The sequence below is a fragment of the Myotis daubentonii genome, chromosome 7 (genome assembly GCF_963259705.1).
Source record: "Myotis daubentonii chromosome 7, mMyoDau2.1, whole genome shotgun sequence".
Lineage (NCBI taxonomy): Eukaryota > Metazoa > Chordata > Mammalia > Chiroptera > Vespertilionidae > Myotis > Myotis daubentonii.
The window spans coordinates 5,037,319-5,059,808 of NC_081846.1; the positions used below are offsets into that span (position 1 = coordinate 5,037,319).

The 22,490-nt window shown below is 44.2% G+C and overlaps 1 pseudogene; it reads left to right on the forward strand.

Annotated features, from left to right (window-relative positions):
• The first annotated feature begins 268 nt into the window (after window positions 1–268).
• Window positions 269–359, forward strand: LOC132238959 (small nucleolar RNA SNORA28; annotated as a pseudogene).
• Window positions 360–22,490: the final 22,131 nt, after the last annotated feature.

Here is a 22,490-nt window from a genome sequence, read left to right on the forward strand (position 1 = left end):
TATTTTAAATAATTCTGACTTTTTATCTATCTGGGACACACAGAATTCCAGCATGCTTTAGTTAAAATATATAAAGAGGAAATAAAACTCTAATAGAGATTTTTCACACCAGTCTGCCAAAATGTGTCTTCCATGGACATATTGCTTATGTTAAAAAAAGGCAGAAATTATTTACAGCTTTTGGCTTTGTGAATTTGTATAAAATTCCTGTTGTTTCTATGGAGTCTATTCCCTTTTTCTCACCTTCAGGTCAAGCAGTGAGAAACAAAAGAAAAAAAAAAAACTTGCTACAGCAACAAGGTCTAACCTATTCCGGTATTCTCCTCTATTAGACAAGCCGTTATATAGACTTAGACAGTGTTAAAAATAATAATAAAAAAAGTATAGCATGAACAAACATTACATATACCTGTACCTGCTCATGAAGGCTTTCTTTACAGTTCCCAAACATTGTTTTAATGAGCAACAAGTTAGTATTTTGACTTAATTACTGATGGCAATAATGACTATCATCAGCCTATTTTTAATATTCAAAAATCTTACACGAAACTATAGTTTCCTTGCTAAACTGGATGTGATTGGCAAGTATTTAAATAGTTAGTTTTTACTTATTGATTTTTACAGAAGGAGTCCAAGAGATAGAGAAACATCGATTTGTGGTTCTGCCCAGGTACGCATTTGTCGTTTGACTCCTGTGTGTGCCCTGGCCTGGGATTGAACCTGCAGCCTTTCATGTACCAGGGCGATGCTCTAACACACTGAGACACTCGGCCAGGGCTCTTCTTCTTGAGGAAAGTCTCCAGTAGGCTTCAGCATGGTTATGCACCAGTGTGCAAGCATTACATGTTTCCAGTTATAATTAAAAATGTCATGTTTTAAACAGAAGAGAATTGCACAAAAAAGATGTGAGGTTTTGCCCCTAAATGGTAATAATACATTTTGCACCTGTGCTATAGCTTCCAAAGTTTTCATTTAAATATAGCTGCATGGGCTCTGTGCTATTCATATGGCTCCTCCTCACTCCCAACATCCATATGCAGTAGCATCACAAGCGTGATTTGTTAAAAAATACCCTTCTTAGGCATTCAGTGTAGACGACCCCTCCCTAGGTGAGAGGGAAATGCTGCTTCCCAAGTGAGGAGGCGCTGGCTTTAAAGCGGGCCTCGGAGCATGCTCTCTGCTAAGCCTCCCGAACAACAAGCAACTGGTCGGAAAACAGCAAATAAAAAGATCTCATGCAGCACAGAGCAGAGCCTGCCAAGACTTCAAGTATGAGAATGAACACATCTACATGATGAAAGCCTAAGCGGCTGTTACGGCGGAACGACCAGAACGACCGATCGCTATGATGCGCACTGACCACCAGGGGGCAGACGCTCAATGCAGAAGCTACCCCCTAGTGGTCAGTGCACTCCAACAGGGGGAATACCACTCAGCTAGAAATCGGGCTCACGGCTGGCGAGTGTAGCGGCGGTGGTGGGAGCCTCTCCTGCCTCGGGGGCAGTGATAAGGAGCAGCGATCCCGGATCCCGGAGGTAAGGAGTAAGGGCTCCCAGACTGGGAGAGGGATATCCATGGGGAGCAGGACTAAGCCAGCAGGCAGACTTCCCCTGAGGGATTCTGAACTGTGAGAGGGTGCAGGCAGGACTGAGGACCCCCCCCACCACCACCACCGCATGCACGAATTTCATGCACCGGGCCTCTAGTATGGAACATGGTAAGTATGTTCAATAAAATTTTTAGAACGATGAATTGATGTGAGAAAAAAAATCAAAGGGCCATACCATGACTAAGCTAATTTTAAAAAGAAACAAATACAAATATAAAACATAAATAACTTGCAAAAACATATTAGACTTCTCTAATAGATAAGTACAAATATCAGGGTAGTGGCTATTTCTGAGGGGGAATGGAATGAGATTAGGTAGAGAGGGTCAGTAAATAATCTTTTTGAGACTGAGGGCACAGTGGTATTTATCCTTTTCCATATGTGGTTATAAACATAGTTTTGTATTGGCATTTAATAAAAACAAGTTAATAAGTTTTCAGGCATGGTGAATTTGGTTGCAATTGCTGTGAAAGAGATGACTTCGAATGACTCCTAATTGTGCAGCCCAGCCAACTGGGTAAATTGTGTTATTCAGAGAGAGAGCAAAGGTGGGAGGAGAAGTCAGTGAGAAGGAAATCTCTATAAAACAGTGCATTCCATAGGTGCATCACACAAGTGAAGATATAGAGAGGGAAGTTAGAGATGTTGGTTGAAAAGTCAGTAAAGTTATAGACAGAAAAAAAAGTTGGAGATGTATTTATTAACCTAGGAAGAATACAGAGGAAAAATAACCAACACTTACGTGTCACGCAGAATCCTGACAATCTCATGTTGCCCCAGTTCCGTAAACTAGGCTTAGGAGGAGAGATTTAAGTCACGAGCATGGGCAGAGGTGTCGAATCAGTGTGAATGCGGAGGCACCAGAACCCCAACAGCGGGGAGCTCTAACCACCGCTGGTCACGAACGGCGAGGGTTACAGGGGGGCAGGTGGTCTAGGACCACGGGTAGGGAAGGACCCGACTGGCCCTGCTTCAAGTGCAGACAGGGGGGGCCACTGCCAAGGAGCCTGAGTGATGCCACCTGCAGAGGTCAGCCCAGCCCCGCGGGCAAGGGTGCTGCAGAGGACAGGGAGCAGGTGCAGAGTGAGGAGCAAACTGAACCCTACACACACGCTGGGAACGAAATCCCATGGGACTCTAATGCTTAAAAGCTGGCCCGAGAAGGGAGGGAGGAAGAATAGCAAAAGAACATCTCTCTTTGGCAAATAGCGATTGGTGACTCTTAAGTAGAAGGGAATGGGTAGTCGTGCCAACGGGCTTCCAGGAAGATGAAAGTTGTCTACAATGAACTTGATAGAGCTAGGAAACACTGGAGGTGGTTCAGAACCAAGGCATGAACGAGGCAAGAATTAAAGTGGAGAGTGTAGGGTACATGCAAGAGGCTTCCCTTGGTGAGAATCTGCAAGATTTGGTAATGATTTGCATATGCATGCAAGAGGAAGTGACAGGAAGTGGAAGATTTCTCCTAGGTCTCTAGTTCCAAAATCTAAGACAATAAAGGAACACTGAGTGAGGATCATGCTTATGAGGGAAAATATAATGTCCTCCATTTTCCATTTTTAAATACACATTACAGTTATTTAATATGCAAAATATTCATTAGCATTGCAAGCAAGCAGAGGAAACAAAGGTCTAAGTGTCAACAACAGAGAGTAGGGGATCATTTCATTGGACAATATTTGGGAAATGTAGCAACTCATTGGCATTAACTGGGTCTATCACAAAACAATGAGAAAGAAAAAAGCAGCCCTTGCTATCCAGGCTCGGGCCGGGCAAGATCAACCTGGCTTTAGTGCTGTAACCCGCTGGCACTCACGGCCGGGCCACATGCTCGGATGGACATACACGGCTCACAGAGCATCAGCGTTACACAGGGCCAATCGGGACAAATGAAGGCAAAACCGAGACCACGACAGAGCCATGTCCACATATGATCATTGTCTAAGCCACAAAGAATGCCAAACGCCCTACTCATCAGGTGGCTGCTTTTTCTCAATCACAGCTTTAGCCTAGGGCTGGCCTTCACTTTAGACAAGATCCATTAAGCTATCCAGTCACAGAATTGCCCAGGCCTCCAAAGTGAAGTTCACCTTCTTTAAACCCGAAATCACCTGACAGGAGCCGGAACCTTACTAGTCCTCTCTAATACCCCCCTGAGGAGATGTCTCTCAAATCCTCCAGGTATGCCTTCTCCTTTGCTGCAACAGGAGTATTAAATCCAGCTTGCTGAGTGGTGTCACTGGTGGTCTCCGGCTGGAGGGAATTGGAAAAACGTTAACACCTCCCCCGCCCCTGCCCCCCACACACAGTGAGGGACAGCAAAAATGCAGGGTCCTGGGGACATGAGGCATGGGAAATGCCATAAAAGAATTTTTGCTTCATCAGCTGAAAACAAAAATGACAAGTCTGACTCTTTTAAAAACTCCTTTAAGCAATTCTATTTATTTATTTAGGGCTGGGACTTTGGCTACTAATGGCATTCATAATACTGCAAGGCATTTAAGTCTCATGTATATCGAATAGCTATTAGATGTGCGTTCAGTGTACTCGGTGCCTGGAAATGTGATTACCTGCACTATTACAATCAAGTTATCTTTATAAATAATCATAAACTCTTTCAATTTGCACTTAATGGCCTAAATACCTCCGTAATCAGTAGAAAGCAAGTAGAAAATCCGATTGGATGAAAACAATTTTATCTCATTGGGTAAAAACAATTATTCTCTCTCTCTCTGCTTCTCCACTGTCCCTTCCCCGCCCACCCGGGTTGCCTTTCATTGTAGCAGCTTCTAAAGTGGCAGCCTAACCTTTCCGTGTGAGAAGGGCGATTCCGGCGCCTGCTCCGGGTCTGGCTGGTTAGGGGACCTGCATGGGGATTGATTCTCCCTGGTCCCTGGCCATTCACCCCCCCCCATTTCCCATTTGCCCGCTGATAGGTGTTAAGAGGGACGCTGAGTGTACGGTGGCCACCTCGCTTAGAGTTCATCTGTCACGTCCTGCCCTGTGCCTTTCCCAGCTTGAGCCAGCCAAGGTGAAGGTGGTTGCATGGCCGAGCAGATGAGGCCTCACAGGGGCACCGCCTGTGTGCTCCCTGGCCACCTCCCGGAGCTTCTGGAGTTACACTTCCCAGTGGTTTGGGGCGCCGTCTTGTGCTGGGAGCACTTGGCCAACTGCCTTCCTGACGCCACTGCCGTCTTTGGGTGAAACTCAATGTTTACAAATCCCTGGGCAGTGTTTTTATCTACCTCTTGTTCCTAATATTTTTTACTACATCGGCTGTTCCTTTTTAATCTCTCATACTTGGGTTTTAATTTTTTCTGAGCAATTTCTGATGTTTCCTAGGAAAAAGATCATTTTGTTAAGTGCATCATGCTAACAAATGTAGCCAATGCTCTAACTGATGATTTCTAAATGCATTGCAAATATTTATAAAACAAAGTGAGCCCCACGGCTGTAGCTCAGTGGCTGAGCATCAACTCAGGAACTAAGAAGTCGCTGGTTCGATTCCCAGTGGCCACATGTATGGGTTGCGGAGCTCAGTCCCCTGTGGTGGGTGTGCATGAGGCAGCCGATGGACCATGTTCCTCTTTCGTCAATGCTTCTCTCTCTCTATCCCTGATCCTTCCTCTCTCTCTAAAAAACCAATAAAAAACATATTTAAAAAAGAAAATAAAAGTGAGACCCCAATTTATATGCATTGCTCTTAAAATATCATCAGCATCTTAAAATTTTATTCAGTCAGATCATAAGTAACTTTATGCATCTAAGTCGTCATGGTTTAAGATCTCTTAAAAAAAAAAAGCTTTATTTTTCAAATCTTGAATTCTTCCCAAGCCATATTGACCATTTTACTTCTCATTGTTGCTGTTTTTATTTAGCATGATTTTCTATGGATGCACGCTACTCATATCCTTTACATTGTAAAGTGTTTAACCATTAAACTACTATTAAAGGAACATAATTGTCTACACATTTTTAAAAGTAATTATCACTGTACTTAACAGTTCTTTCTCTCGAACGATCACTACTGGCAGTTCCCTAGAACTCAGTTAGACATGCCCGCCACCTTCATCGTAGAAATCTATTGCTTGGTAATTGGCCAAAAATAGATTTCTTCTCCTGACAAGATGAACTTCTGTTCATTGAAGTTACACAAAATAAATGTTTTCGTGGTTGTTATTGCCATCCCATCCTTCTTATTTCACTAGTGGGAACTAGTTGTAAAGGGGCGAGTCCACAGTAATAAATAGAAGTGGTGTGGTCACACCTGTTACAAGTGCTGTAGCAATATTTCACAGAAGCCAAGGGAAATTTCTAAAATGCTCCAAGAAGTTCAAGTGATGACAAAACCACCTGGACAAAAATGGTCATATATTTACCACAAAGCAATCTTGTCGTAGCTAAAGCAAAGCACTAATTCAGGAGAACCTTTGCTTCACTTCATAGTCTCCATATTTCCTGCACACCCTGTCTATGAGCAAAGCTTTCTGGACTACCCTGTCTTGCTTAAATGTATAAGAGAAAACGGGATTCAGAAATGATCTACCTGCATCATTGTGAGGTACCATACTTTGTGCTAGCTCTATTCCTTTCAAGAAACTCAAGCAAGACTGTTTTTACTTGAAAGAACTCAAATAAAGCTCAAAATAACTAGAGCTTAGTATCATCATTAGAAGATTTAAAGTTTAATAGGATTAGGGCTCTTTGGGTATCTAGAGCTCTAAGTATTCTGCTACTAAAACAACCTGACAATCTCAAAATACCATGACCTCATTCCTCTGTAAATCAAGTAAACTTCTTTTAGTTCCTCGTTGTTGTTTTTTTTTTTTCTCATGACTCCCTTGTCTCCAATGTTTTTCTGAAATTTCTAAGAGTTACAAGTATAAACCCTACAGTTAAAGTGTAACTGAACCAAACACTTGAAATCAAAAGAGGTCCTTATTATTGAGTTTAGTAAGCAAACAATATTGATAATATTGCAACATTGTGAATAGGTATGCTAGAAACATAGGCATAATATTAATTCTTGAATTTCAGTTAAGGACAGAAATAGTCCTTGTGAATTGAAGTTTAAGTGAAACAAACTTTCAATTTATACTCAAACATCTCCTCTTTGGGGATTTAGCAAAATAAGAAAGTAATTTGGTTTGTTTCTCTGTTAAAGATCATTAAAAGCGGAAAAATGACCAGCGAGTAGAAACATTTTACTGGTTGTTTTTAATGTGGTCTCTTCAGGCGGGATCATGTGTGGTGAAAAGGCTTCATTTCTAAGGGCCGGAGTAGAGCACATCACAGTCTCCACCCCTTTGATCAGTTCCGTGACCATTAGGGGCAAACCAATAGCCTTTTTTATTAAGTGATGATTCCCATTCACTCTTCTTTTATAAATCATTTCTTTGAATAACTCTTGCTAACTGAAAGTACATATGTATGCTATGCTGTACTCGTGAAACATTTCAAAAGCAAACTACATAAGCCAATACTCCTAGTTAGAAACTTGAAAGTTATTGGACATATCTTTATCTCCTCCAGTCCTTAGATGTAACCATCTATTTACTTATTTGTTTGTTTGTTTAAATATATTTTATTGATTTCAGAGAGGAAGCAAGAGGGAGAGATAGAAACATCCATGATTGATGAGAGAGAATCATTGATCAGCTGCCTCCTGCACCCCCCTATTGGGGATCAAGCCCACAACCAGGGCATGTGTCCTTGACTAGAATCAAACCTGGGCCAATGCTCTATCCACTGAGCAAAACCGGCTAGGGCTCATTTTTTAATTACAGCTCTGAAATTGCCTGCAAAGGCTGACTGGTCTTCATTTCTGTAGCCATCCTGTCTTTAAGATCTCATTACATGTTTCCTCCCTGGAGTTTTGTGATCACTTTGCCTCTCAGACTCCTCTTTTTGTTTAATATTTCCATGACTGACAAATAATAAAGAAATGAATACAGCCCTTTAAACTAGGAGATCATTCCTGTGTAGACCTTACCTTTTTCTCCTGCTCCTTCTCTTTCCCCATTCTCAAATCCATCCTGTGGTTTCACATCCTTATGTTACACATGATGGTCGGCCCAGCGGCCCACAGTTGCATCTGTGAGTTTCCATAATGCACTTTTTACCTTGTTTTTTTGCTTTCCTTTTTCCTTGGCACCTGTCTTTGTTTCTTATTTGCTTAGATATTCCTGGTGGCCTAAAGATGTACTTTTATAGCAAATATCTGGACAACTCAATATATTCTTGACTTTGTTGCTTGTTTTTTAGCTTTACTATTTGCACAGTTGGGAATATAGCTGCATAGAAATACTTATCAGTGAAATAATCCCTCTTTCTTTAATGTTTCATCTTAAAGGTAAAACCACCCTGCTGTTGCCATTAAGCTCTTCAACTCATGTATAAACATTGCGTTCACTCCAAACAGCATGTGTCAAGGAGGTTAGCGTAGAGCTGTGAACGGGTGCACATTTCCAGAATTCCTAAAGACTACGTCCCACACTGAACTGTTAACACACTATGGAGAACAGTAAACTGTTTAATTCATTATTGGAACACTTTCATTACAGCATTACTGTAATAACAGTTTAACACCCTGCAGTGACAATTCTGAGTGGAACATGAAGTGTATATTTGTGTAAGCTAGGGTTATTTATAGGTGAGATGACACAATCTTGGTAAACAGGATATTGTTCCTCAGAGAGAGGGCTATGCTGTCACATAATAGTTTAAATGCATAAAATCAATACAGGATGTTCTTAGGTTAATTTTCTTTTTTTTTTTTCTGTTCAACTGATGGAAGTTTTTTTCAGAACATTTTTTTACCATGGAATTTTAGTGTAAACTATATCATCATGAATCTTGGAAAGGATGTATGAAGTCATTTAAAAGTTTCCATCCATTTTCAATTTTGCAGGACCCAAACTGCAAGGGTAACATCTACAGCTGCAATAAATAATCAACAAAAAGTAACTATGCCAATAATACTGGAAATGGAACACAGTGTCCTCATTTTAATGTTGTCTGTTATAAATTAAAAGAAAATCTTTGTGTGATTTTTTTTAATTTATGAATTTCATTTAATGCTTTGGGATTTCAAAAGTGAATTTAAACAGAAATATAACTATGTGCCACCTATCTCTATATATCTATGTCTATATTTATATTTATACATCATATAAAAACTAGAATCTATATCTAACTATGATTTTTGAAATTATGATACTTACAATATATTCTATAGCTTAATTTATATCACATGGCAAGCATACAATTTAATTGTGATGGAAAATTGAGATATATTTTATTTGTAAATATATAAATCCCTAAAAGATGTTTGCCCATAGCCCCCTAAGGCTTATTGTCTAAGTGACTATAGATATTGATCATAAGTGTTGTTGTTTTTTTAGTTTATTCCTTAATTTATGGACTCTCTTACATCATTTGGATATATTATATATATTTACGTAAATGATTCAAACTCAAGAGAAGAAACTTTTTGCTCTTAATATAAATGCTGTTCCTCAACCAAATGTCTTGCCTTTTGAGGACAGAATCTATAGACTCATCATACTCCTGGCACAGTTATATCGTTACCACATTTTGTTTCTAATGGATTCATAGGTTAGCCTACTTGTGATTACCTAAACTCGAGAGACGAGAAAAGTTTGTTTATGAACTAAGTTTAAGAAGACTCAGTGTATTATGTACATAACAAGCATATAAACAGCTTTATCTTAGATGATGTGGCCCTATTTTTTCCCCAGTGGAATAAGCATCCACTCCCTTAGTAAGATCAAGCAACTAAGCCAATATGTGGTCCCCACCACCAATGGCTGAGCTGTTACACGAAGGGACCAGGAAGTGGCCAGTGAAGCACATCCCTGCTTCTCGTGCCAGAAGCTGAAGTCACAAAAGATGCGACCCTTGTCTCCAGGAACGTCTGTGAAGGCCCATCTGTGTTTCAGAAGGTGCACCGAGCGTCCTTCACCTGCTGAGCTTTCCTTGGAACAGGAGCTTTCCCTGTGACCTAGAGCTGCTGTCACGTAGGGTGGTGATTATCCATGTGTCCACAGAAACTTAAATGAATGCTTCAAATTCTGTTTCTCAGTCTCACTAGCCACATTCCAAATACCAACTAGACACACATAGCTAGTGGCAGAATGGTTAATAGAACATTTCCATTCTTACAAAAACTGTTGTAACAGCCTTCCCCCGAAAATTCACTAACATCTCATTCACTTCCATAGGAAGATTACCCAGGGGCCTAAGGTATCGCCAATAATAATTAGGCCCCGCAGCTACTACTGTGTGTGTCCCTAAGGATCAGATAATAACATTTAAGAATTGTTGGGGCTTATATCTGTTTATTTTTACTTACAACTTTAAATGTGCCAGGTAAAAAAGAGCACATGCTCCCTATAAAAAAAACAAAGTCAGAAAACAAACGAAAACAAATCAAATGAAATAGACAAGAATTACGAAAGTAAAACGTGAAAGAGTTTTGTCTCCCTACGTTATTCCCCCTGAGGAGACAGGGGGAGCTAGGTAGTCAAGAATCGGGATGGGGCCGGGGAGCAAATCCAACCAAGGAGCCCAGCCAGGCCATTACTGAGACCCCCCAACTGGGTGGGGGAGGAAGAGTGGGCAGGCACGAGAGGCATGAACTTTAAAATGCATGGATGTCGCTGAGACAGGCAGCTTGCAGATAGCCAATCACAAGACAATGAGGCATATAAACCAATCCCAAGGATGTTACTAAGACAAAATTCCTTGAAAAGACCAATCAAAAGCTAGCAAGGCTGTACCGGACCCTAAATTAGAAAGTGCTTGCTTTCCCCGCCCCCCTGCCCAGCACCCTAGATTCTTGGACGGATGGCAGGAGACACGCTCCCCTGCACCCACCTGGCCATGGCCACGCGGGACCCTGCACATGGCCTCACAGGCTTTAACACAGAAAGGAGGCTCTGGACACACGGGCGGCTCCTGGAGCCCCAGCCGCACCGGCACCAGGACCAGCTTCTCTCCACAAACCTCGGTTCCGCTAACCGAGTTCCTTCTTCCATTTCGGGAGACAATGAACTCGGACCCAAACCCCACCTTTTGGTTTCGCCACCCCTTAGTTGAACTTTTGCATTAATCATTCCAGGCCTCTGTTCATTCATCGAGCTCCTCCTACCTCTGCATCCACATAGCATAAGCAATTCTCAACCAAGGTCTCCAATGCAGATCTGCGTGGGAAGTCAACTTTTTTCAGAATATTTCTGTACTTAGAAAATCCAGTTTAAAAAAACCACCAATATTTAAAATCAGTTTTTCACATGTATATCAAGTGACAGGAACTGAGTGCCCTCTATACTGACCACTACTTTGATGTGAAATGATTTCCTAAGAAAATGCTAGCTTCTCTATTTTTTTGCTCAGAATCTGAAATGATTTGATCAGATTTTCAGTTTACAACTTAAGCTGCGGTAATTAAAACAGGCACACTTCCAATAACATAAGAAAACGAATTTATCCTTGCTTATCTATTATGAGAAATGACGGTTATTGCTACCACATCCTCGGTTTTAAACACGGCTAACAATGGGGTGGTTAATGGCACTGCAGGTTGGCCACCATCATCTCTGCATCAGAGGTTGTCCTCCGGGTACACTCGGTATTGGGTTTTTGCTACTCAATCCCATGGTCAGGGACATTAAAAAACACACATTCATTTGAATTTCAGAGGGAAGCGGGGTGGGAAGAGATTAACCAATGGTCTTATAGGCATATATGCATTACCCATGGACACAGACAATAGGGTGGGGAAGGCCCTGGATGGGGTGGGAACCTGGTGGAGGGGGTCAAAGGTGGGAAGGAAAAGGGGACATCTGTAATATTCTCAACAATAAATACTTTTTAAAAAAAGAACAGTCATTGGTGAGAAGACAAAAATAATCTAGTTCAAACTTTGAGGTTCTCATACTCTCCATCAATTTTATTAAATCCACAGATTATACAGGTGGCTACCCAAAAATCTGCATATGAGGCTATTCCTGTAATAAAGAAATGACATCTTCATATCTCTTTTCCTGCACTCCAAAATTCAGTCTCTCAGAAGTACATCCTAAGTCTAATTAAATTGTAAATTTTAAATCCCTAATGAATCAAGGATCTTTTCAACCAAGCTGCAGATTTTATGAGTTTCCAAAATTAACATATTTTCAATTAGAGTGGGTAATATGTGTTATTTTTTCCTCTTGGCAATTGGCCAGAATGTAAGCATTTCCCATTACACATGCATGACTCATGGAGGGGGGAGCACATTTAACGGAACTGATGCCCCTTGTAGGCTGTGTTGATCCCATGGGACTTCCCTGTTGTGTAAGCAAATGGGTGAATGAGTGCTTAGATGGGAATTTTGGGGTAACACTGTGCTGCTTAACACAGGGCTGTCAATGGTGATGATAATTCAATAGAGGAAAAGCTATGTCCTTGTAAAAAAAAACTTAAAGAGATGATAAAAACCACTGTTGATAAGAGTTTGAGAAAAAAAAGAACCATTACACTATTGATGGGAATTTCAACTGGCACATTTTTTTTTTTGGACCACTGGTAGATAACATTTTCAAAGTAAAAATAAATGATAGAAATGCTCTTTGACCCAGTAATCTCTCTTACAGGAATGTGTTTTAAGATACATTAACACAAGTGTAAAGAGGAATTATCGCAGTATTTTCTGTAACAGCAACATCTCAGAAGCCGCCTGACATCTACTGCAGTGCACAGCTGAGGGGAAATTGCAGCCCTGCTTTATGAGCAGGTTCTGAGATTGTTGGAACACATGGAGACACGTCATTACACACCCTGGCACACAGGTGTACTGAATGAGGTCTGTATTGTGCTAATTTTGGGAGATCACCAAAGATACCTTACTTGATTAGAAAAAAGCATGGTAAAGAACAAGGCTTTCTTGTTAAGCAAAAGGCAGCATAGGCATCCAATTGTATGCTTTTAAAAATTCTGTTAATTTTCTCTAGAAATGGTGAACTTTTTTGCCACCTATAGGAATTGAGAGGACGGGTTGGAGGTTAGAAAAAAGACTTCCATTGTCTGATTTTTTTAAAACCATGCACCTTGATTATCTATATATATAAAGCTAATATGCAAAGTGTCCCCTCAGGAGTTCGACCGGGAGACCAGGAGTTTGATCACTCGCTATGACGTGCACTGACCACCAGGGGGAGGCGTGGAATGAAGGAAGGCCCTGGCCGGCAGCTGGTAGCCAGGGAAGGGAGGCCCTGGCCGGCAGTCAGAAGGCCCCGGCTGGCCCTGATAGCCAGCCAGGCCTAGGGACCCTACCCATGCACAATTTTGTGCACCGGGCCTCTAGTTCTTAATAAGAGCATTTTACTGTGAACATAGAATTCCTGCAGAGTCAGCTACCTTAGTCCTGCCCTGGTATTTCCTGGACTCTGCAGACCATGGAAAGCCTGTATTTCACCAAGTGCTGTGACCCAAGGATGCGGAAATTCTCCAAGCCCCCAGCTCAGTGATAGTTAGTAAGGGTGACTCTGCAGTAGTCAGGTGGTTCATAAAAATCTTAGAGGCCATGCTTCCTGGAAAACAGGCCAAATTCTACATATTGACACTTAGCAATGGGTGCCCATGGGAGTCACCAGCAGCATGTTTACAAAGAGGCCTTCCTTAGATTCATCTCTGGACGCCCTGGCTGGGATGGCCAGGAGGAAGGCCAGGTGTCTGTTGACTGAAGACCCATTTCTGATTTTAGTCTCCAGCCCTCACTGCTCTGGTGGGGAAAACATAGTTTCAACATTATTTTTGTACCTGTTAACTCTTAAAAGAAACAAGAGAACAAAGGAATGCAGAAAACCCAAAACAACTCTTAGATACAGGCAACAGATTAGTGGGTGGCAGAGGGGAAATAGGTGGGGGGAGGGGAGGTGATGACTGAAACGAAAAGTTTGGTGGTGAACATGCTATAGTGTGTAGAGATGTCAAATTATAATATTGTACACACCTAACATATATGTAACCTTATTATCCAATGTTACTTCAGTAAACAGTTAATACCACCCATCTCCTTCTCACACACACACACACACACACACACACACACACACACATCCCATAGAGAGAGAGGTGTCCAAAGCCATACGGAAGTGTGACCGTGCTTAAGGCTGGATTTTCTGTCTCTTTCTCTGTGCTGCTTTCCTGGTTCTGCTTTGGAGCTGTGCCATGTGAAAGGAAGTCCCTTGTTTTCCTTGCTAGTTGGTCACATCAGACCCCCACTCTCCATGTCTGGGACAGTAGCACCTTCGTTTGCGTTGAGATTGCCGTTCATTTCATACTGTTCCTCCAATGCTTTTCGTATGAGGACACTGAAGGCAAGGAATCACTCGTTCCCTTTCTGTAACTCCCAAGCTGTGTTTCAGAAGCAGTGCCTCTTCGGACAGTTTCAGTTTCGTAGCATCACAGACGTAAAGTATGTGAGATGAGGCTTGTTTACGGCTGTGGCTTGGCCAATGGCAGGGGACATAAGGAGACAATCCTATATAATGAAAGGCTAGTATGCAAATCGACCAAATGGCGGAACAACTGGTTGCTATGATGCGCACTGACCACCAGGGGGCAGATGCTCAATGCAGGAGCTGCCCCCTGGTGGTTAGTGTGCTCCCACAGGGGGAGCAATGCTCAGCCAGAAGCCGGGCTCACAGCTGGCGAGTGCAGTGGAGGTGGCGGGAGCCTCTCCTACCTCTGTGGCAGCGCTAAGGATGTCCAACTGAGGGTGAGAGGGCACAGGTCGGGCTGAGGGACTCCACGCCCCCCTCCCAGTGCATGAATTTTGTGTGCCAGGCCTCTAGTATTAAAGGAAAGACAGATAGGAGATTTGGTATGTCCTTGACTGGGTGAAGGGGCACCACAGAGAGGACAAGAATGGCAGAGCTTAGTGAGATCAGTTCCAGAGTCTTATTGGCAAGTGTGTACCCTGTTTGGGATAGTACTTTCAACGTACTCTCTCCCTTAGGTCATGTTAGGAACATTCTAGATGGACTCAGAGGTCCCCCTGCTCAGTGAGCATGTGGCTGACTCTCCTGCATCAAGCAGCTGGGTATCGATGGGTCCATCTCTTTAAAAAGCAAGCGAGTGTGGACAAAGCACATGATTCCAGACAGAAACTCCACACAGAGAATCCTGTGAGCATTACTGCACCTCTCAGTGCAACTGCCTTCACTATGAGATCCCTCCCTCCTGGGACAAAGCCCTCTAGACCAGCGGTTCTCAACCTGTGGGTCGTGACCCCTTTGGGGGTCGAACGACCCTTTCACAGGGGTCGCCTAAGACCATCGGAAAACACATATATAATTACATATTGTTTTTGTGATTAATCACTATGCTTTAATTATGTTTAATTTGTAACAATGAAAATACATCCTGCATATCAGATATTTACATTATGATTCATAACAGTAGCAAAATTACAGTTATGAAGTAGCAACGAAAATAATTTTATGGTTGGGGGTCACCACAACATGAGGAACTGTATTAAAAGGTCGCAGCATTAGGAAGGTTGAAAACCACTGCTCTAGCCTTACCCTGTGGCATTTTGATGATTTTTGGATAAATGATATACAATAAAATCTATTTTAATAGAATGTACCAAAGCTCAGGCTATGAAGGAACATGTTTTTCTCGTTTATTTAAAATACTAGAGGCCCAGTGCACAAAAATTTGTGCACTTGGGGGGGTGGAGGTCCCTCAGCCCCGCCTGTGCCCTCTCGCAATCTGGAACCCCTCGGGGGATGACCACCTGCTGGCTTAGGCCCTCTCCTAAAGACAAAGGAGGGGGGGGATGGGCCTAAGCTGGCAGTCAGACATCCCTCTGGCAGCCCAGGAGCCCTGGGGGGATGTCCACTTGCCAGCGGGAGCAGGCCCAACCTGCAGTCAGACATCCTTAGCGCTGTTGAGGAGGCGGGAGAGGCTCCCACCATCACCGCTGTACTGGCAGCCATCAGCCTGGCTTGTGGCTGAGCAGAGCTCCCCCATGTGGGAGCGCACTGACCACCAGAGGGCAGCTCCTGCATTGAGCGTCTGCCCCCTGGTGGTCAGTGTGTGTCATAGTGACCAGTCATTCCCAGTCTTTCTGCTGTTAAGGTCAGTTTGCATATTACCCTTTTACTATATAGGATAGAGGCCTGGTACATGGGTGGGGGCTGGCTGGTTTGCCCTGAAGGGTGTCCCGGATCAGGATGGGGATCCCGCTTGGGTGCCTGGCCAGCCTGGGTGAGGGGCTGATGGCTGTTTGCAGCTGGTCACACCCCCTTCATGGTGGGGGTCCCTGCTGGGGTGCCTGGCCAGCCTGGGTGAGGGGCTGATGGCTGTTTGCAGCTGGTCACACCCCCTTCATGGTGGGGGTCCCTGCTGGGGTGCCTGGCCAGCCTGGATGAGGGGCTGATGGCTGTTTTCAGGCTGCCTGCACCCCCTTTAGGGTGGGGGTCCCCACTGGGGTGCCTGGCCAGTCTTGATGAGGGGCTGAGGGTGTTCAGGCTGGCCAAGCCCACCAGTGACTGAAGCTCCCAGCCTCTCCTTTTTTTCTTTTTTTTTAAATTCTGGGATTTAGTTACCTTCTATAATTGAAACTTTGTTGCTGCTCCAGCTCTGAGACCACGGCTGGCTGAAAGCAGGTATCTGGGGTTTGTTTAGCTTCTATAATTGCAACTTTGTTGCTTAGATTGGAGCTCAGAGCCGGGCCATGGCAGGCAGGGAACCTTGGCTTCCTCCATCAGTGGAGCAAGCAAGCCTCCTGCTCACTTCAGCTACGTGGCTGCCAGCCGCCATCTTTGTTGGTGGTTAATTTGCATATCTCGCTGATTAGCCAATGGGAAGCATAGCGGAGGTACGGTTAATTTCAATCTTTGTCTATTATTAGAAAGGATATACAATGACAGCAGTGTGTTATATTTTTGTACTTCTCAAAATGTATACTATTGTCACATTTATTATGGCTTTTAATTATTTTTAAAAAAATGCCTTGGAGCCATTCTTGTTACCTACACTTTATGGCTGAGGGCAGCTCCAGGAAGTCACCACAGGTGCTCATGTCTAGATCACTGCGATCGGCACCTGCATGTTCCTGCCCTCAAGCTCAGTGGTCTTCGCCCGGCACATCGGCCTCCCAGTTCCAGACACGAGGCAACAGTATTTGATTTTCTGGGATTCTATGAATAGGAGGTAATTTTTAATGCTTGTCAAAGTGTTCCTGCCTTGCTGCTTCATTCAATCAACGTTTAATAATGGGACCTCCTTGAGGTATCCTATTAGAAAATAAAATAAATTAGCTGGAGCCCAGGGGTGCAGACAACCTAGCAATTGATATAGCCATGTCTCCCTCAGGACATGGACTAATGTCAAAGCACAGATTTCTTTTTTTTTTTTCAATCATTGATAGTATTACAATGTCACCCATCTCCCCCCTCCTTTGCCTCTTTGCACCCAGCCTCGGCCCCACCCCAAGTCTTCGGGACAGTACTGTCTGTGTCCGTGGGCTGTGCATATGTGTATATGCACTCTGGTTAATCCCTCTCCCTCCCCCACCCCCTTCTCTGACATCTGTCAGATTTCTCTTTACTAGTGGGAAGAGAATTCACATTCTTTGAATAGACAACGGCAGAAGACATGTATTTTTAAATGCACTCTTTAAAGGTTAAATGGATGGTGGCTGGTTCTCTAAACGAATACACCAGATGGAGCTTCACGACTGGGGACAGCTGTCTGTTCCTTTCCGTCCCACTCGACGGTGCCAGCTCCAAGGCCCGCTGGCAAGAAGCTGCGGTCGGTCTCAGCCAGATCCCCACGTGGCAGAGCTGCCAATGAGACAGGAAGGACCTCCCCGGGAAGGTGCTAGTGTGTGACACACAGCGCAGCGTGCGCCCGCCCGCCCCCCTGCCCTGTGCACACAGCTCAGCGACCCCCTCCCCCGCCCCCCAGGTGCACACAGAGCAGCGACCCCGCCAGTGCACGCAGCTCCACAGTCTCGCACTGTTGGAGTCTGAGGACAAGTTTTATGTCTCGTTTTGGTGTTTCCATCAAGATGACCATTTCAGAAGCTCAGGCTTCAAGAGTGGAAACAAGCTGACAAAACAGCGAGCTGTGATGGGAAAACCCAGCCATCACATGCAACACTGTCCCAGGCTCTTCAGAACCACAGACAAGGCAGGAGCACACTTAAGCATTTGGAGCATTTCAAACATATGTTCCGTGGAAGTTTGCACATCCTGAACTGTCTTAGTTCGAGGAAGAGCCCTAAGCAATGATACTCGGGATATACGGCCAGAAATTTATCTTGCAGATTTAATATCTCATGAAAATCTGTTCTAAATGCTAGTAATTTAGGTTATGTTATATGGTATCATTGTTATATATGCCCTGAAGGAATATTAATTTGTTCTCTCCCTTCAAACTTTGATAAAGACAATGTTCCCGGTGGTGCTGCAAACCTATAAAACCTTTTGAGATACATTTACCCACTATGCTTTCTTATACTGTTCACCATGACCACCTCGGACAAAATGTGTTTTCTTTATGGCAACTTATTGTTTTGGCACATATCATTTTCCTCTTTATTTAGCAGTGATTTATGTTTTAAATTATAGTTACAAAAAAGAAAGCACAATATTCATGAAGTGATTATTTTGAAATCTCTGACTTAATATGTCTTTGTGTTTCCATTCTTGTGACCATTAAGAGAAATGACAGAAGAAAAGCAATACAATGGGATAGCCAGAAGAAAAGATGAAATACCGCCAGTTGCGAAAGTATGGGTGGATCTTGTGAATATCATGTAAAGTGAAATAATTCAAAGTCAAGAGCCACAGGATTTCACTCATAGGTGGGATATAAAACTGAAAACAACAGAAAGACAAATGAACCGAATGTCCTAGAATCAGACAACAGTATGGCGGTTACCAGAGAGAAGGGGAGTGAGAGCACTAGTAAAGGGTGAAGGGGGTCGAATATGTGGCAACAGAAGATTTGCCTTTGGGTGGTGGGCACACGGTGCCGTAGGCAGATGATGTACCATAGGGATACCATTGTAATAGTAACCTGGCGATTACTGACAGGAGGGGAGACTAGGTAACTGGGCACGCCATTTCTATAGCTTTGCCAGGAAGCTGCCGTTACCACTCTCTGTTTATTGTCCCTGCACATTGCTGGGGGAAGGTGCTGGAAAACAGACGCACACCCAGCAAGGTCTGGGGGACACGGGGAGGTGCTTATCTGTCAGTCACACCTGGGAGCGAGTCAGTGGCCAGAAGAGGCGTGGGCACTGCCAGAGCACCAGACCCGGATATTTAAGGTCGTGGACAAAGGAGCGTGTGAGGTAAATTGCATCTATGGCCGAGAGAGCACGTGTGTTGGTTTTCTATTGCTGCCATAACAAGTCACAACGAGCTTAGTGACTTAACAACCAAAGTTTTTAACGTTCCTTTTTGTAGGTCGGAAATCTGACACGGGTTTCCCTGGGTTAACTTGGGCAGCAGGACTGCATTCCTTTATGAAAGCTCTAGGAGAGAATGGGGTTCCTTAGGAGAGAAGGGGGTTCCCTAGGAGAGAAGGGGGTTCCCTAGGAGAGAATGGGGTTCCCTAAGAGAGAAGGGGGTTCCCTAGGAGAGAAGGGGGTTCTCTAGGAGAGAATGGGGTTCCCTAGGAGAGAAGGGGGTTCCCTAGGAGAGAAGGGGTTGCCTAGGAGAGAATGGGGTTTACCGGCTGGTCTGGCTGCCAGGACCTCATGCCCACAAGCCCCGGCCCCCCTGTCCATATCTGCGTCCTGCTCTTTCCCCTTTGAAGGGCCCTGGGAATTACGTTGCATCCACCTGCACAATCCAGGCTGACCTCCATATTTTGAAGGCAGTTTGTCAGGAGCTCAGCTGAGGGGCAGGGTGGGTCGAGTTGTACAGAGTGAAGAGAAAAGTGGGCAGAGGGCAAAGAAGTGAAGAGTAATGAGGTTGTTAAAGAACAAAAATTCAACTGAGTTCATGTAAATGTAAAGATCTAAAATAACAAACAAATGAATAGACACAGTGGGCCAACTTGCCCCGATGGTGCACACCAGTGTCTGTAGAGTTAGAAAAAAGTCCCTTTAAGTAAGTTTGGCTCAGTGGATAGAGTGTCAGACGTGGACTGAAGGGTCCTGGGTTTGATTCCTGGTCAAGGGCACATATCCGGGTTGCAGGCTGGATCCCTGGCCCCGGTCTGATGCATGCCGGGGTATCTCTCCCACATGGATGTTTCTCTCTCTGTCTCTCCCTTCACTCTCTCTAAAATCCAGTGGAGAAATATCATCGGGGGAGGGTTAACAACAACAAGTCCCTTCAAGGTTTCGTCCTGCCCCTTCCGTAGGAGGCTGTGCAGAAGCATCTGAGGACGCACACTGCTCTGGAGACCTCCGAGAGTTCAGGCCCTGGGAGAAGAATGGAGGAGGAGGGAGGAGGGGGGGAGGGTAAGGGGGGGGAGGAGGAGTAGGAAGGGAGAGGAGGAGGAGGAGGGAAGGAGGAGGGCAGGAAGAGGAGGAGGAGGAGAAGAGGAGGAGGAGGGGTAGGAGGAGGAGGAGGAGGAAGAGGAAGAAGAAGAGGAAGAGGAAGAAGAAGAGGAAGATGGAGGAGGAGGAGGAGGAGGAGGAGGAGGAGGAGGACGAGGAGGAGGAGGAGGAGGAGGAGAAGGAGCAGCACCAGCAGCCTGGCGAGATGGGTCTGAGTCCTTGGCTGCCATTCTTTTCTGCAGCCAGGGTGCCCCGTCTCACTTCTCTCAGGCATGTGTACCGGCCATACCCATCAGCATCATCCTACGTACCCTAACTCCTGTGTCCGTCTTCTGGTTTCAGTCCCTATTCTCCATTCACCACTGACTCACCGATATTCCCGCCATACAGTAGAGCCCAGTAAATATCCGATGAATTGACAAATGTAGCACCAGCAAAGCACGTTACTCACATTCTGTTTCACTCTCACAGCCTACATTGCATATGCAATTACTGCGTCCTGTCATTGCTATTAAGACCAGGAAGCTAGAGAGACAAGGCAGACAAAGATCTTTCATCATCTTATCATTATCTTGGGCAGGAAATTATGTGCTGGATAAAGGGTATTAATAACGGTCTCTTTTTTCAGCAGGAGAAGTTGCCCATCATCTTATCTGAATACTCCAACTAGCAAATGACTTCAAATCCACATTTTGGCGCAGGAACTCCGGACATGGGATAGGTCACACTGCACGCTGGCAGGGTGTTCAGACTCAACATATGCAAGCATGTCCTAAGCGCACCTGGCGTTCGGGCCCGCGGGGGCTGATTTCCTGTGGGGACGAGGGGGGAGGACACTCTATGTTCTCTCTGTCACATATGGAGCCAATGAACGGTTCTACACCACCATGGATGGGGTGCGGTTAAGACAATGCTTAGAGTTAAATGTATAGGTACCTGCCAGTGCCTCACTGTGTAATGGGAGATTGCAAACAATACCTGACCTTCTACCTGAAGACGTTGCAGAAGAAGAGCGAACAAAACCAATAGCAGGCAGGCCATCCATAACAGAGAACGGAGCAGGTGACAATGAAACAGACGATGAAAGCAACAGAGGAAACCATCCACAGCCCCACGTCTGGGTCTTCCTATGAAGACACGGCTGCTCGCTTTCTGCAAGTGGAGCCCACGTGAGATGAGCTAGGCGCGGAGTTCTTTGTTTTCAGCCTGGGACCACGCTCTGGAGGGAACACCTCCTGGGGTGCGGTTTTCAGAAGTCCAGGGGCCTTGCCGAACCCCGAAAGTACACCGAAGGCCCCTACTTTTTTTAAATTTTATTTCTGCCAACATTCTTTTGGCTAAAACAAGTCACAGGGGCCACACTTAGTATCAGCGGGGCCAAGTAGTGGATGACACAGGGGAAGAAGGAAGCACGTGTATTTATGTATTGGCTTAACCGTAAGCCAGTCTCTGGCGTGTTGCATGATTGTGGAGGAGGCCCTGTGGTGACACGGAGGAGGTGCCTCAGTGGCTGTGTATGGAAAACTCTACCTGAGGGTTGCCGGAACCCACGTGTGAGCTAAATCTTTACCGTTAAGTCACTGATACTGAGTCTGTTATAACAAATATAAAATTTTTTTTGTAACTTAATTCCTCTCCTGCATGTTCTTCTGTGTATTAATTGCTTTTGAAAACCTGGGCACAAAATATTTAGAACATGCTAGAAACATACGTCATCTTTATTTATCCTCCCCAAATCTAATCAGTGGATAATGGTTCAAGTTCCATTTGCTAAATGTACCTTATAGTTCACTTCTTTCTTTCCTATTCAATTTTCTTTCCTATTAGAGAGTCTTCCTTTTGTTACTCAATATCATTGCTAACATTCATTGAGTACTTTTTGAGTAGACACGGTCTTAATTTTATAATCTACTAAATCTAGGCATTATAGTAATTAGACTTCAGAGGTAAAATACATTTTCTCTCAGAATTTCAGTGGAATTCTGTTCAAAGATTCACCACCCAACACCAATTAAACAAACTCAAATGTCTCCTTCAGGAAACAGAGGCTACTATACTCTCACCTTCCACTTCGTTCCGCCATACATGGGTGAGCTCATATTTCAGTACTGTTATTCCTGTTTCCCAATGTTATTCATCAAGTGGTCACCCTGACAAACAGAGCATGAGACCCAGGACCCCTTAGCATGAAAATGCAATTCCTCATTTCTACTGTGACACAGACTACGTAGTTTTATTTTCTTATATCCCTGCATCTTCTTTCCAAGTCACTCCCCCGTTACAGGGCAGTCTTTAAAAAGTAATCTTTTCCTAGTTTTATTGAGATATACCCAACAGCCAGCACTG